Source organism: Herpailurus yagouaroundi, unplaced genomic scaffold (genome assembly GCF_014898765.1).
Source record: "Herpailurus yagouaroundi ecotype Mexico unplaced genomic scaffold, PumYag 569, whole genome shotgun sequence".
Classification (NCBI taxonomy): Eukaryota; Metazoa; Chordata; class Mammalia; order Carnivora; family Felidae; genus Herpailurus; species Herpailurus yagouaroundi.
Window position 1 is genome coordinate 8,161,211 of NW_024412786.1, and position 14,045 is coordinate 8,175,255.

Genomic DNA, 14,045 nt, shown 5'->3' on the forward strand with positions numbered 1-14,045 from the left:
GAGGTTAGCTCAAGGACACTCGAAGAAAGCCAGGAGGCCAGGGCTGGAGTGAGCCCAGACACGGGAGAGCCTCAGACTTCTCAGCCCCAGCTGCTGAGTTAAAACTCAAATTGAAACCTAACCCGTGTCAGGGCACCTGGGGGCTCAGTCGGTTAAGTGCCCGACTCTTGGTTTCGGCTCAGGTCATGGTCTCATGGTTTCGTGGGTTTGAGCCCTGAGTCTGGCTCTGCACTGGCAGCATGGAGCCTGCCTGCGTCTCTCTCTCTCTCTCTCTCTCTCTCTCCTTTTCTCTCTGCCCCCACCCCACTCACACTGTCTTGTGTTTCTCAACATAAATAAACTTAAAACAAAATACCCACCTCGAATGTATCCCTCAGTGAGGTCTCACAGGGTGGGCCACACGTGCAGACAGGGGCTTTGCAGTGACCCCCAAGGGAGAAGCTAACACTCGCAGTCTGTGACTGCGGGAGCACGGCTGAGCGCCTGGCACGTGGAAAGTACCATGGATGTTCCGCGGTGGCGGTGACCCTGGTACCGCTTAGATCCACGTGGGTTTCAAAGGCACAACCGGTGGCAGCTGGTGGCACGGAAAGAAAAGTGGGGCCCCCGTGGCCCTGGCTCCACCCCTACGTCGTCCCCTTGTTTCGGGAGCGGCTCCTCGACCGCTCGGAAATGCAGGACCGAGACCCTCCCTCAGTGCCCAAACCAGCGCCCGGCCCAGACTCCAGGTCCAGTCAAGGCTGGTGCCTGGTGACCCTGGCACCCCACACCCGTGTCCCCAGGGCCCAGGCAGGGCCGTCATGTCCTGAAAATAGCCACAGAGGCACCGACACATCTAACATCACTTCCCCCTGGATGAGCTCGCCCGCCTGACAGCCCAGCTCTACTCCTACACCGGCCGCACCCCAACATATCACTGTACATAAGAATTACATGTAACTATAGCTCCTGTGGGGGCTCCGAGGTGGGGGGTGGCTCCTGTGGCTCCTGTGGCTGCTGCCAGTCCAGCTGCTGTGTCCCCATCTGCTGCCAGTGCAAGGTCTGAGGTGTGGCCGCTGGTCCAGGCGGTCCCTGCACCCGCAGGCTCTGTAGCAATGGCCAGTGTCCTGAACTCCTGTAGCACACCCGTGGGTCCGTTGTCCTCTGGACTGTGGCACCTGGTGGCCAGCCCTCAGCACTTAGCTCTGCAGCCCTCCAGCCACAAAGGCCCCCAGCGCCCTGTCCCCTCCCGCACCGTTCCCGATCTCACCTCCACACCTCTCGGGGCCGCTGGGTGCCTCCAGTGAGCCTGCCGGGAGCATCGCGAGTCAGATGCCCTCTGGCCGGGGCCCCTGCTGGCCCTCTCCCCAGCCCTCCTGCCCCCGGCGCCTGCGTCCCTCCCTCTCCACCCCACTTGGGCTGCCCGAGCCGGGGTCACCCTTGAGTTCTAGCTGCAGGACACAGAGGCATTGGTGCCGGGCTCCTCCCTGAGGGAAGGGGTCTCCAAGCCCTTCCCTTCCTTGTTGGCCACGGTTCAGGTCCTTTGCTCATTGCTGGGATTGTCTGGTAAGCGTTCAGTCCAGATCTTCTAAATAAATACATCCAGTGCCTCCTGAAAGTTTGCCCTTGAGTCTGTGTTTCAGCTTCCGTGTGATTACAAACATGCATAACATTTATACAATCCCACTCCTATGCTTTTGGGACCAACACCCCAGCCCCGCCATGTTCCCTCTGGTATTAGTTTGCTGGAGCCACCTTAGCAAAGCACCACGGACCGTGGCTTCAACCACAGGTGGTCACCGTCCCCCGGTCCTGGAGGTCGGAGCCCGAGGTCCAGGCATGGGCAGGGCCGGGTCCTCCCGAGTCCTCTCTCCTTGTGTGTGGACGGCCGTCCTCTCCCAGTATCCTGTGTCCTCACGGGGTCATCCCCCCATGCGTGTCTCATCTCTGTGTCCACAGGTCCCCTTTATGGAAGGAGCCCAGTCTTGTTGGATCTGGGGTCTCCCAGTGCAGCGTGACTTCCTCTTAACTCATTGTGTCTGCAACGGCCCCATTCCCATGGGAGGCTCCACTCCGAGGCCCTGGGCTCAGGACTTGGCCGTGAAAGAACAGTAGAGCTCACACACATTGGGGCTCGTGGGCAAGGCAGGCAGCAGGGAGGGGGCTGCGCGGGCCTGGAAGCTCTCGGGGCAGCTCCTCACAGACCCCCGGGCAGCGGGCACGAGACCGAACCACAATGAGAGCGTGTCAGCTCAACAACGTGGAAATTTCTAGATGTTCTTCTGAGCTTCAGTTTTAGTAAGTTTGTTTAGTAAGGTTGACCAGACGCCAACCACAGCCCTCCCATGAAAACTCCTGAAGGTGCCAGATTACAAAATGACTTTTTAAAGGTCACCGAGCTGTTCAAAAAGCAAAGAATCCTCAGAGCCAACAACTGAGGGAGTTCTGAATCCACGAAGGCCAGAAACAGGCACGAGTGACACCAGGAAGGTCATTGGGACACCGTTGGCCCAGGGTAGAGGCAAGAAAACGTCCTCCCCGACACTTGTTGGAAGCCCGTCCTCCCAAGCACCTGCAGCCCGACCTGGTCTGCCTTCGCCCTTAAGCAGGTGTCGGAGACACCCCAGACGAAGTTCCAAGGAGCCAGAACCCGAAAATCACAGCACACACACACACGGGCCTCACGAGACAGAGCCAGCTGCAGCTACAAACAGAAGAATCAGTCAAGCGAGAGCTCTGGTTACTGAAGTTATGAGACACAGTACAAAGTAAGAACTTTAGAAAGAACTAAAAAAGTAAATAAAAGAGCCGACTGAAAACAGGCGCAAGAGGTAGGTGAGCCTAAACCCAACTAAGCTATTGGAACAGTAAGCACAGAAATTCTGTAAATGAAAACCGTAATAACTGAATTATGTGCGGTTTATTACGTGTCAATTATACCTTCACAAAGCTCTTAATTTTTTTTTTTTACTTGTATGGCTGTTAAAAGACCTAACTTTCAATTTAATAAGCTAATTTTTGATGACATGAAAAACAAAACAAAACTCATTGGGTCTGGCGAGGCCAGATGAAAAGAAAATTAATGGGCAGATAAGCACGGAGACGTTATCTGTAACACAGCGTGGACACAAACACACGGGGAATCTGCGAGTAGGCACGGAAGATTGAGCAAGAAAGTCCAGCACGCAAACAGCCAGACTCCCAGAGGAGGTAACGGACGTGATGAGGGGGGAGCCAACACTCAGAAACAATGTGGGAGAATTTTCGAGAATTTATGAAAAATGCTAACAGATTCCTGAGTTCCAAATGAGATAAACAGAAGCACATACACTCTCACTCAGGACAGTGAGCCTGAGGAAAAGTCAGCCTTCCAACAAACGCTCATCAGGCATCTTCTTTGTGCCTGGAGCTATCCAGAAGCTAGGGACGCAATGGAGCATAAAAGCAACAAGATTTCAGTCTCGACAAAAAGCAAAAATGGGCCATTAAATTGCAGAGTGTTCCAAAGGAAGAAGATGAAACAGGGAAGGTGGTCCATGTTAAAGGATGGTTAGCGGGGGCCTCCTCGGGAACGCGTCCTTGAACACTCAGCAAAGCAGCGAGCCATGCGCCTCCCAGGGAAGCACCCTCTCGGCCAGCCGGTGCAAAGGCCCCAAGGCAAGGGTATGCCCAGAGTGTTTGGGAGAATTCAGCAAATCCACTCCCAAGGTGGGAAATTTTAGCACATCTCTCAGTTACTGTGGGATCCAATGGCCAGTAAGGTCAGCAAGTTCATAGCAAGTTTGAAGTGCACAGTGAGTAGGTTAAATCCACTGGGTACGTATAGACTCTGACACCCACTGATCGAAGACTGGGCATTTGTTAGCCCATATCAGACCTCAGTATGGCCGTCCACGTACTCACTATTTGGCTGGTCTCGGCCCAGTTGAATGGAATGTTCTCCAAGCACTCAATGACTTTTGAAAATCATTATCACAAAGATAACTGTAAAAGCCCCACATTTCTGGAACTTTAAAAACATGCCGCCCCATAAGGCATTTAGAAGAGATTTTACATCAAAACCAGCTTGACAGGCTTGAAATGGTACAGACATTGAGAGGATTTATGGCCCTACGTGTTTACATGAAACTCAAGGCAAGGGACCTTCTCACAGGGTGTGGAGGGTGCAGGCGGAGGTCACCCGGAAAGCAGCGATGGGAACTGCCGACCCCTCCTGGCCCCGCGAAGACCCTGCCGTCACCAGCGCCCCCCGCCGGTCCCGCCTGACGTCAGCCCCCCTGCCTCTCGTGCAGCCTGACCCCCACCCCCTCCCCACGCCGCCCGACCTTCGTCACAGGAAGGTAGAGGCCGGCCCCGCGGTCCAGGAGGTCACCGGGCCACAGGACCTCCACGGGGAACGGCCCAGCCTCTCCCACGGGCGACCCACGGCACTTGGCCTGATTCTGTTAGGGCCCCAGCGGGATGCCACGACCCCTGTGAATGAATACACTGTCCACCCTAACCCCCACCTCTCACTCGGGTGCTTCTCCTGCAGCTACGGACAGGGGATCCTGCCCCTCGTGGCTCTGGTCACTGGCCCCGGGGCCTGCCCTCCGGCACCACTTCCTGTGTCCTGATGCCCAGCTGGGCCACCTGGGGGCCGTGCAGGTGCACGCCTGCTCCCCCCGTGGCCGGGAGAGTGCCAGGCCCCGGGCTCGCCGAGTTACTCCTCGGCGTCTTGGGGGATCCCGGCCCACCCCTGGGACTCTTTGCAGAGACCTTCCCGGGAGGCGGCAAAGAATCAGGGCAGGGTTTACACGGAAGCAGGGCCTGGAGGCCTTCACAGCTGTTGCCCGCGAGGCTTTCCGCTGGCAGGGGGCTCCCCAGTCGGCAAGGAAGAAAAGATACCCCAAGAGAGGGATGCTCAAAGCACCGCTGCAGGCTGAACTGTGTCCCCCAAACTCATGTTGAAGCCCCAATACCCAGCATCCCAGGACGTGACCGTGTCTGGAGACGGGTCTTCACAGAGGTGACTGAGGTAACATTCGGTCACCAGGGTGGGTCCTGATCCCGTGTGACTGGGGTCCTTGCAAGAAGAGGGGATCGGGACCCAGACACGCACGGAGGGATGACCCCCGTGAGGACACAGGGAGAGGACGGCCGTCCACACACAAGGAGAGAGGCCTCGGGAGGCCTGGACCTGCCCACGCCTGGACCTCGGGCTCCGGCCTCCAGGACGGGGGGACGGTGACCTTCTGCAGTGTGAGCCCCGTGTGTGATGTGTGTACCACAGCCCAAGCAGACTCAGGTGAACCAGGTGCCACATGCAGAGAACCACAAAGGGCTCAGTGTCTCTGGAAGGTGACGGGAGGGTCTCGGGTGGCAAGTGGACGTCCATGGGAACCATCACAAGACGCGAAACTGCTTCACCAGTACAGGGCACAGGACGAGAGAGGGCAGTCCAGATGGAGGACAGGTGAGACAGAGACAGAGACAGAGAGAAAGAGATGGAGATAGAGAGAGCCAAAGAGAGACAGAGAGAGCCAGAGACAGAGAGACAGAGATAGATAGACAGTGGAAGAGAGACAGAAGCAGAGAGATAGAGACAGAGACAGAGCCAGGGCCAGAGACAGAGAGACAGACAGACATAGAGACAGAGCTAGGGCTAGAGATAGAGATACAGAGATAAACAGAGAAACAGAGACAGAGCCAGGGCCAGAGAGAGAAAGACAGAGACAGAGGCAGAGGGACAGAGAGACAGAGAGACAGAGACAGAGGGAGAGAGACAGAGACAGAGAAAGAGACACAGAGATATCCCCGGGTGGGGCCTGGGGCTGAGGGAGAAGGAGGCCTTTGCCCACTTTCACTGTAACCTTTGGCACTGGTTGGCATTTTACATAACTGGAAACTCATAACTGGAAACGTGTGCCTTCTGACCACCTCCATTCACCGCGCCCCCCGAGCCCCCAGCCCTTCTCTGGCAACCGCCAATCTGTTCTCTGTTTCTGTGTGTTTATTTCTTATTTAAGATTCCACACATAAGTGCAATCATGTGGTGTTTGTCCTTCCACTTCTGGCCTATGTCACCGGCAGAGCAGCCTCAAGGGCCATCCACGTCGCCGTGGATGGCAAGATTGTGATAACACATGAAAGCGATACGGTGCTGGGGACGGAACATCCACAGAGACGATGTCCAGGCAAGGAGCAGCTCCGGGGCTCAGGCACACCCTGCCGGACACCCGGGAAGCCGCCCACGCCCACGGTCACTATCAGGAAGCAGCTGGCCGCCTAAGCCAGACGTGCGGGAAGTCAGACCCTGATCTCCGGCAAGAAGTCCAGAAAGCCGAACTATAATCCTGGCCCCAAAGAGCCAGGGCCTCATGACTGACGCCCGCCTTAACTGTGGTCCTACGCCCAAGCCGGCCACATGGGGCACCCTGGCTTCCCGGCAGCCGCCGCAGCCCCTCAGGGCACAGCCGAGCCTCCCTTTCCACCCCCCCCCCCGCCCAACCGTGGGGGTCTCCGCCCGAGGCCAGTGCCGGAGGCCGACCCTCTGGTCACAGCAAGTTCTGAGAGACAGAGGCACCGTTTGGCTATTTCCAGGGTGCGGCCAGTCCCAGATGAGGACACGCAGTCACCCGGACAGAGTCAAGCTCATGGGCAAGTAGCCACATATGCAGGCTAACGGCCAAGCGGGACGCTGGCCCACGTCCTTGCCAGCCTGAGACCACCCTCGGCAGAGGGCTCCCCATCGAGCCTTGTCCTCACCGCGGCTCAGACCCGTGCCCCCAGAGCTGCCCCGTGAGGACCTTGGCCCCTGGGCCCACATCTGACGCTTTCACACGTGCCATGAAATGCATCTTGGTCCTGGTCCCCACCCTCCCGCAGCCCTCCCAGCCCGCCTCTTGCAAGGGTCCCAGGACCCTGCCCTCGGGTCGCCTCATCGGGCTGGACCCCCGCACAGCCCCACACTGGCTCGTCTGAGGACAGGTCGGGATTGAAAACCAGAGCTGAATGGTTTCAGACTCACTGTTTTCCCCACAACAACATCCCGAACTTCCTGGCTATCAGGGCAAAGCCAGAAACACCCTGGCTACATGCTGTTCATTGTCCCAGAGAGAGAGAGAGACCAGGCCAAACCCGCGGCTGATGGAAAGAGAATCCTCATTGAGGCTAAGGATCCCGGGAGAATCAGTCGGGGGAGGGGGGTGCATAAGGGTCGCTGGTCTGGTGCCAGGCTCACCCTGACCACCTGGACACGCAAGAGCAATTCTTGCTTTGACCACAAGGTGGCCCCAGGCGCCGGTCACAGCCTGCAGACCAGACCAGCCGCCCCCGAAATGGGGCTCCTCTGCTTGCTGGCTGTGGGTCCTGGGCTCCGTGCCTCGGTGTCCTTATCTGTAAAGTGGGGGTCATGACATCTACCCCTGGGGGCTGTGGGATGGGAACCCCTGGGGGCTGTGGGATGGGCTCCGTGAACATGGCAAAGGACCGGGTCTGCTCACCCCCTGGTCTGCACTGCTCCCACAGGGACCGCCCTCTGGGTGTCAACATGGTCTTGGCAGGAAGGCGGCCACCCCGGCCGAGCACGAGACCCCAGCAAAGTGCCACGCGGCAGATCTCCTTACAGGTGGCCGGCCTTGGTGGTGCTGGGGTGCCAGCTCTGGGCAAACCAAACCTGCAACAGTGATCCCTGAGCCATCCGGGTTGGGATTCGAAACCCCCTGCCTGCAAGGTCTCCAGCAAAGGAAAGCAGCCCAGGTTCTTCTGGCCCCAGGGCGGCCCCCCCCGGGGGGGGGGGGGGGGGGCAGGGGCAGCGGGCAGGGGGTGTAGGTTGCTGGGGGCTGTGCACTGTGTCCTTGAATGATGGGGTCCTGCCAGGGCACTAATTGATGCTTTGGAGCAACTAAGTGCCAACTCATGTCTGTGCAAATATGACCCTCGAAGGCCTGGGGGTGGGGGTGGGCAGAGTGGGGGGGATGCTCAGGCTTCGTCGCCCCGACCCCTCCTGCCCCTGGAGCTCCAGCTACACAAAGTTTAGTGCTTCAGCATGTCTGCCTGGGGCCCAGCCGAGCCACGCTCCCCGCCCTCCCCGCCCATCCAGCCTTCCTGTTCCCCAGGGTCCATCTCGCTCTTGATCCCCTGAGATGGTCCCCATCTGACCATCCAAGGTCCAGCCTTGGAGTCAGGTCAGGACTACGACCCTGGTCCGGATCAGGCAGGAGCCATGCAGGCCTCCGGCTGAGTCCCGAGGGCCCTGGTGCTTCTCGCCCATGACACGTGGACCCGGCATGAGCAAGTCAGGTCAAGGCAGAGGACTCTGGAAAAAAGTGCAAAACAACGCAGAAGAAGAATGGGCACTTTTAAAGTTTAAGAAAACAAATAAATAAAATTTCCCTGGGGGAGTGGCACAAACAGGAACCAGGAAGTGTCTGTCCAGCATCTCACCTGACCCCGGAGGGTACGTAAAGCCCCCAGCCCAGGAGGCTCCACACCTGAACACCTCCCCTCTGCACCTGCGTCTCTGACCCACTCCGCCCACAACCCACCAGAACCATGGGCTGCTGTGGCTGTTCCGGAGGCTGTGGCTCCAGCCGTGGGGGCTGCGGCTCCAGCTGCTGTGTCCCTCTCTGCTACCAGTGAAAGATCTGAATAATGGCCGTGGACCTCAAGTGGCCAGGAAATCCACCACACTCCCCAGGCAATGACCATGCCCAGCCCTACACCCCCCGGAGCACGGCTCTTAGCCTGCTGTCTTCTGGAATAGGACAGTCTGTATCTCTTGACCCGGAAACAGAGTCCCCCCACCCATGCTGTTGGCTTCACCCTAGAAATCTGCTCACCATACACCTCTGTTCCTCTCCTGGCACAAGACCCTGGGGTGGGTGGTTCCTCCTCTGTCACAACAGCCACAGCACTAGCTGGACCCGAGACGACCTTGGCCCTCCACGCCCCACCAGTGAAGAGCTGTGTCCAGCTTCGAGGCCAGGGGGCAGTGGGTGCGGGTCCACACCAGACCAGAGCACCTCTCCCGTGACGTCTGACTTTCCCCAGTGCTTAGGAATGGTCCGCTCTGCGGGCAGCTCTCCCGCACGTTACCTTTGCTCTTTGGGATCTACTACAGTCCAGCCAGACTCTGTGTCCCTCTAAATAAACACACTGTCCCCTCAGTCCTTCTGTCCCCTGTGGTCCCTCATTCTCCTCTTTCCGGTGGGCAGAGGGCAGCGTCCGGAGAACTGCCTCATTGGGCTCCGGCCTCACGTTGCCTCCTCCGTGAACTCAATCCCTCCTTGGGCATCCGTGCACCCCCGGTATGCATGAGGTTGGGGGATCTCTTGCGGAGAGGATCTGGACCCACATGGGTAACTCTCCTGGTCTTGAAGGAGGCCCGGGGCTGTGAGAAGCATCTATTCTTGCGGGAGAGGATCTGCCATGCCCGGCCAAGGTCAGGGCTCGCCCACCCTTGTCCTCTTGACCCGACCAACTGAGAGAAAAGGGGGCAGGGGCAGACTATCTGCACGCAATGCTCAGCCTCAGTAAGCCCCGTGTCATCTCGTGGCCCAGAAAGCCCTGCTGCAAACCCATGTCTCAGAGTGAAATCCAGCAAGACACAGCCGGAAGGGAGTGGGGCCATGGCTCCCGGTGCTTTCTGGTCTCATAGTGGTCTGGACATTGCTGTGAAGGTATTTGGTAGATGTGATCAGCACTTAAATCGCTTTAAAAAAAACTCATGTGGGCGGGCCCCATCCAATCAGTGGAAGGTCCCAAGAGTAAAGACAGGTTTCCAGTGAAAGAAGGAAGCCCCTCAGGACAGTAACTCAGAGACCTGGCCCGAGCTTGACACCTGCCCACCCGCCCCACGGCCACAGGAGTCAATGGTGGCGGTGGCATGCAGAGAGAGAAAGAGAGAGAGAGAGGGAGAGGGAGCGAGTGAGCAGGGGAGGGGCAGAGACAGCAAGACACAGAATCCGAAACAGGCTCCAGGCTCTGAGCTGTCAGCACAGAGCCTGATGCCAGGCTTGAACTCATGAAACTCGAGACCATGACCTGAGCCTGTGCTGTGTGTTTGAAGGGAAGCAACGTGTCACTCGGGGAGGGAAGTTAACTGTATCGTGGCCATCACTTCCCCCTGTTGTACGCTGAAACTTACAAATGTTGTATGTCGGCTGTATCACAATGTGACTTGGGGGACATAAAATTCAGTTTTATAAGCAGGGAGTTTATTCCCATGATAATAAGAGGTTAACACGGAAAAACTAAAAAATAAATAAAAGAACACAAGTAAGCCCATTACACATAAACACAAAGGGCATGTTTTTGCGGAGCCTAAGTGCCTCGTCCTCCTCACCAGGTGGTGGTAAGAGGGTGACACGGTGGACAGCTGGCCTCTCATCTGCCTGTGTAGTCACTGTCCCAATACCACCCATCATGTACCTTCTGGAAAGTTCCACCGTTCACTCATGGAAGACAGGGGAAAAAGGGAAACCGAGGCTTGTTATAATTGTGTGGACTTCCTGACACCCCCGAAGGGGTGTCGGGGACCCCAGTTTGAGAACCACTGGCCCCGGGGTGAAGACAGTGGGTTCTGGACACGAGGCCTGGAGTCAAGTGTCAGGCCCACCACCTGGTCACCGTGGGCCCCGGGAAACAGCCCGACCTCTCTGTGCTTTAGTTTCTTCACAGCAGACCAGGAGCCGTCACGGCCTCACCACCCCCCCACCCCCCCTCCCCCAGGGTCACGGGGTCAAGGAGAAGACGACCCAGAGCCTGCAGCCGTGACAAGCCGCTTGCTCAGGATCACGGAACGACAGGAAAAGCAGCAGCGGGACCGGCCGGGCGAACAAAACAACACTCTTGAGATGGTTAACCCATTAGCTAGGAGGAAGCTTTACAAGCGCATTCCGGACATAGTTTAGAGAGTCACGTCCATACAGAGGGGCCGGCGGCTACGGAATCAGGGGGGACACGTCCTGTGGGTCGCACGCACCCAAACCAGGATCCCGGAGGGGCCTCGGCGGTGGGGGAGGGCAGAGGCCCAGGTTCCCACCGGGTCCCCCCACTGACGTGCTGCCCAGGACAGAGCCCGGGGCGCTGAGCCCTCCGTGTCCTCCTCCTCACCTCCCTCTGCAGGGAGCCCATCTGTCACCTCCCTCTTCGTGCTGGCCCCACAGGCCCTGGGAAATGGTTTTCTTCCGGACTCCTCCTTGCCTTCCATCCACCATCACAATGTAGAGAGAAAGCAATCTGTCCCCACGTCCCCATGGCTGCCACGGCACTGGGCTGCACATCGTGCCCACGTCCCCGCAGCTGCCACAGAACCAGGCCACACACTGTGCCCACGTCCCCACGGCTGCCACGACACTGGGCCGCATGCCGTGCCCACATCCCATGGCTGCCACGGCACCAGGTTGCACGCTCTGGCAGCTCGAAGACAGTCACACATTCAGTGAACGCGGCATGTCCCTTCCTGAGGCTGCTGTCACAGGTCACCACATGCTGCTGGCGTAAGGCAGAAATGTTATATCTCCCGGTCAGGAGGCCAAAGCCTGACATCAAGGTGTGGGCAGGGCCACTCTCTGAAAGCTCTGGGAGAGGACGCTTCCAGTCTCTTCCAGCTCCTGGGGCTGCAGGTGTCCCTGCGCTGGTCGCTGCATCAGTCCTGTGCCCATGTCACCTGTGCCCTGTGGTCTCCTACCCTTCATGTGTCTGCCTCTCCTCTTCCTGTGAGGACACGGGTCCTGTTGGATTAGGTCCTAGCAACCTCATCTTCATTAGATTGTGTCCGCAAAGACCCTATCTGCAACTAAGGTCACGTTCCCAGGCACCAGGGTTAGGTCATAAGCGTCCATCCTAAGGGACACGATTTAACCCAGGGCTCGATCCCATGACAGCTTATTGGGTTACACTGTAACCACTTATTAAGAACTCTAACCAGCCATGTTGTTTACTTTCCCAGATCACAGAGACCTGAAACCAGGCCGGGGGTGGGGGCCCCGAGTGCCCAGAGATGCACCCCCCTCCACGGGCTGCCCTCCCTCCCGCATCCCTGCCCCAGGACCAGCCCGTGTGGGTTTTACATCCCAGTTGAAGAGACAAACAGGAAACAACAGATAACTTCATAACGCTGGTTGCTCTGTGAGAAACAGGAGAGTGGGTGGGGAGCAGGGGTCAGGTGGACCTATTAGCCTTGGGGCAGCCTGAGCTCATGGCTGCTCTGGGGCGGGGGGGGCGGGCAGCCTGCAAACTGTGCACGCTCTGGGGTCTGGAACAGTCGATTATAGTTCAAAGGCACAAAACAGTAGCTCCTCGGGGGATGTCAGAGCTCAGATCGGGAAGCAACGTGAAGGGAACCAGACAGACAAGGGTCTGGGGGAAGGTCAGGTACACAACAGGACTTAGCCTGACGTCCCTTGTATGCGAGAACACCTGCAAAGCCGTCACCATGAATGAATAAAACATGGGAAGCAACACAGTAGAGTCCACATTGAGAGAGTCAGAGATGGAGAAACGGAGAACGAGACAGAGAGATGGACAGAGACAAAGAGAGAGGGATAGACGGACACCGAGGGAGAGAGGGGCCGAGCGTGCACGTGTGGGGTGCATGGGGGGTGTGTGCCCCGAGGGGAGCTCTGGTGGAGGTGGCTGCTGACCAGGACCCGCTGTCTGGGGTGTGGAAGGTGTGCCGTGGGGATGGCGGGCCGACAGAAGCCCAGGCTGGGTGGCTCCTGCCGTCGACGGCCACACTGTTGGTCCATACGTGTGCAAGCGATCGTGTATGTGCAGATGTCTGTCACCAGCAAACTCCGAGTGAATGAAGTTTCACCGTCGTCCGAACTGCCTTGCGTGTGGGCCGCAGGGGGCGCCAGCCTCCCCACCCCGTTTCTGTCGCTGCCACACCCACGACGACGATGGTGGGTCCCCAGGACGTTTGACAAGGAGATGTCTGGAGTGGAAATGCTCTCTATTTCAGCAGGAGGGGAGCCGGCAGGCACCTCTCCCACAGAATAGCAGTGAGACTGACACCTTGGACCACGGGCTGCCACTACGTCACCCAGGGAAACCCTAGTAGGGGCCACGTGGGGGTAAAGAGTGCTTTAGAGACAAAACACACATGCACACCAGAGCCAAGACCCAGGCTGCCCCTGGAGGTGCCTGGGCACCCCCTGTGGCTGAACTCCCACAACCAGGAGAGGAGCAAGCGGACGGGGCACCGGGAAACTGGAGGGGCCTCACCGGGGAGGGGCTGTGTCAGGGGCTTCAGAGGCGGGGGAGGCTCCTTCTCAACACCACCTGCGTCCTCCTCTCTGCACACTGGCTTCCTGGAATGCCAGCCTAACCCACCCGGAAGCTTCTGTACCCCCACAGCTCCTGGTCTCTGCACCCTGCGGACAGAGTGTCCCCCCATTCAGGTCTAGGAGGGGAAAGGCGGGTCTAGGGAGCAGGTAGCTCAGGCAGGACAAGAAGCCAGAGAAGAACAGGGGCCACGCCCACAGCCCCGGGACCACGCCCACAGCCCCGGGACACGCCCACAGCTCGGGGACACGCCCGCAGCGCAATGGCCACGCCCACAGCTCAGTGCCAGGGCGGCAGGGACCGGGCGTGCGTCCCCGTGCTGGACCCGAGGGAACCTTCACTGGGCCACGGGAGCCGCCGCCTGGACACAAGCCTGGCGCTCGCCTCCTACTTCTGAGCTCTCGGAACTGGAAACACCAGCTCGAGATGTTGCCAGGGTCAGGTGACAGGGATGAAGGGGGTAAATAAAAAGTGCTTGTAAACAAATGTTTGTGTGGTTGTTTCAACATAAAAGAAAAAAGCAGACTTCCCCTAGAGAAAGTACATTCAGAGGAACAGGGAAGCGGCCATATGACACCCAGGCGGGTACGTAAAGCCCCCCGCCCACGAGGCTCCACAGCTGAACACCTCCCCTCTGCACCTGCGTCTCTGACCGACTCCGCCCCAAACCCACCAGAACCATGGGCTGCTGTGGCTGTTCCGGAGGCTGCGGCTCCAGCTGCTTTGTGCCAGCCTGTGCCTGTTCCAGCTGTGGCTCGTGTGGGGGCTCCAAGGGAGGCTGTGGCTCCTGTGGG

At 58.4% G+C, this 14,045-nt stretch overlaps 1 long non-coding RNA gene across 1 annotated transcript in view; it reads right to left on the reverse strand.

Annotated features, from left to right (window-relative positions):
* Positions 1-2,330: 2,330 nt before the first annotated feature.
* The window catches only part of LOC121023780 (uncharacterized), a 17,231-nt gene continuing 5,516 nt past the window's right edge, over positions 2,331-14,045 (reverse strand). Inside the window, exon 3 of the long non-coding RNA XR_005787500.1 lies at positions 2,331-2,659. This is a non-coding gene — a long non-coding RNA (uncharacterized LOC121023780). The remainder of the gene's footprint in view (positions 2,660-14,045) is intronic.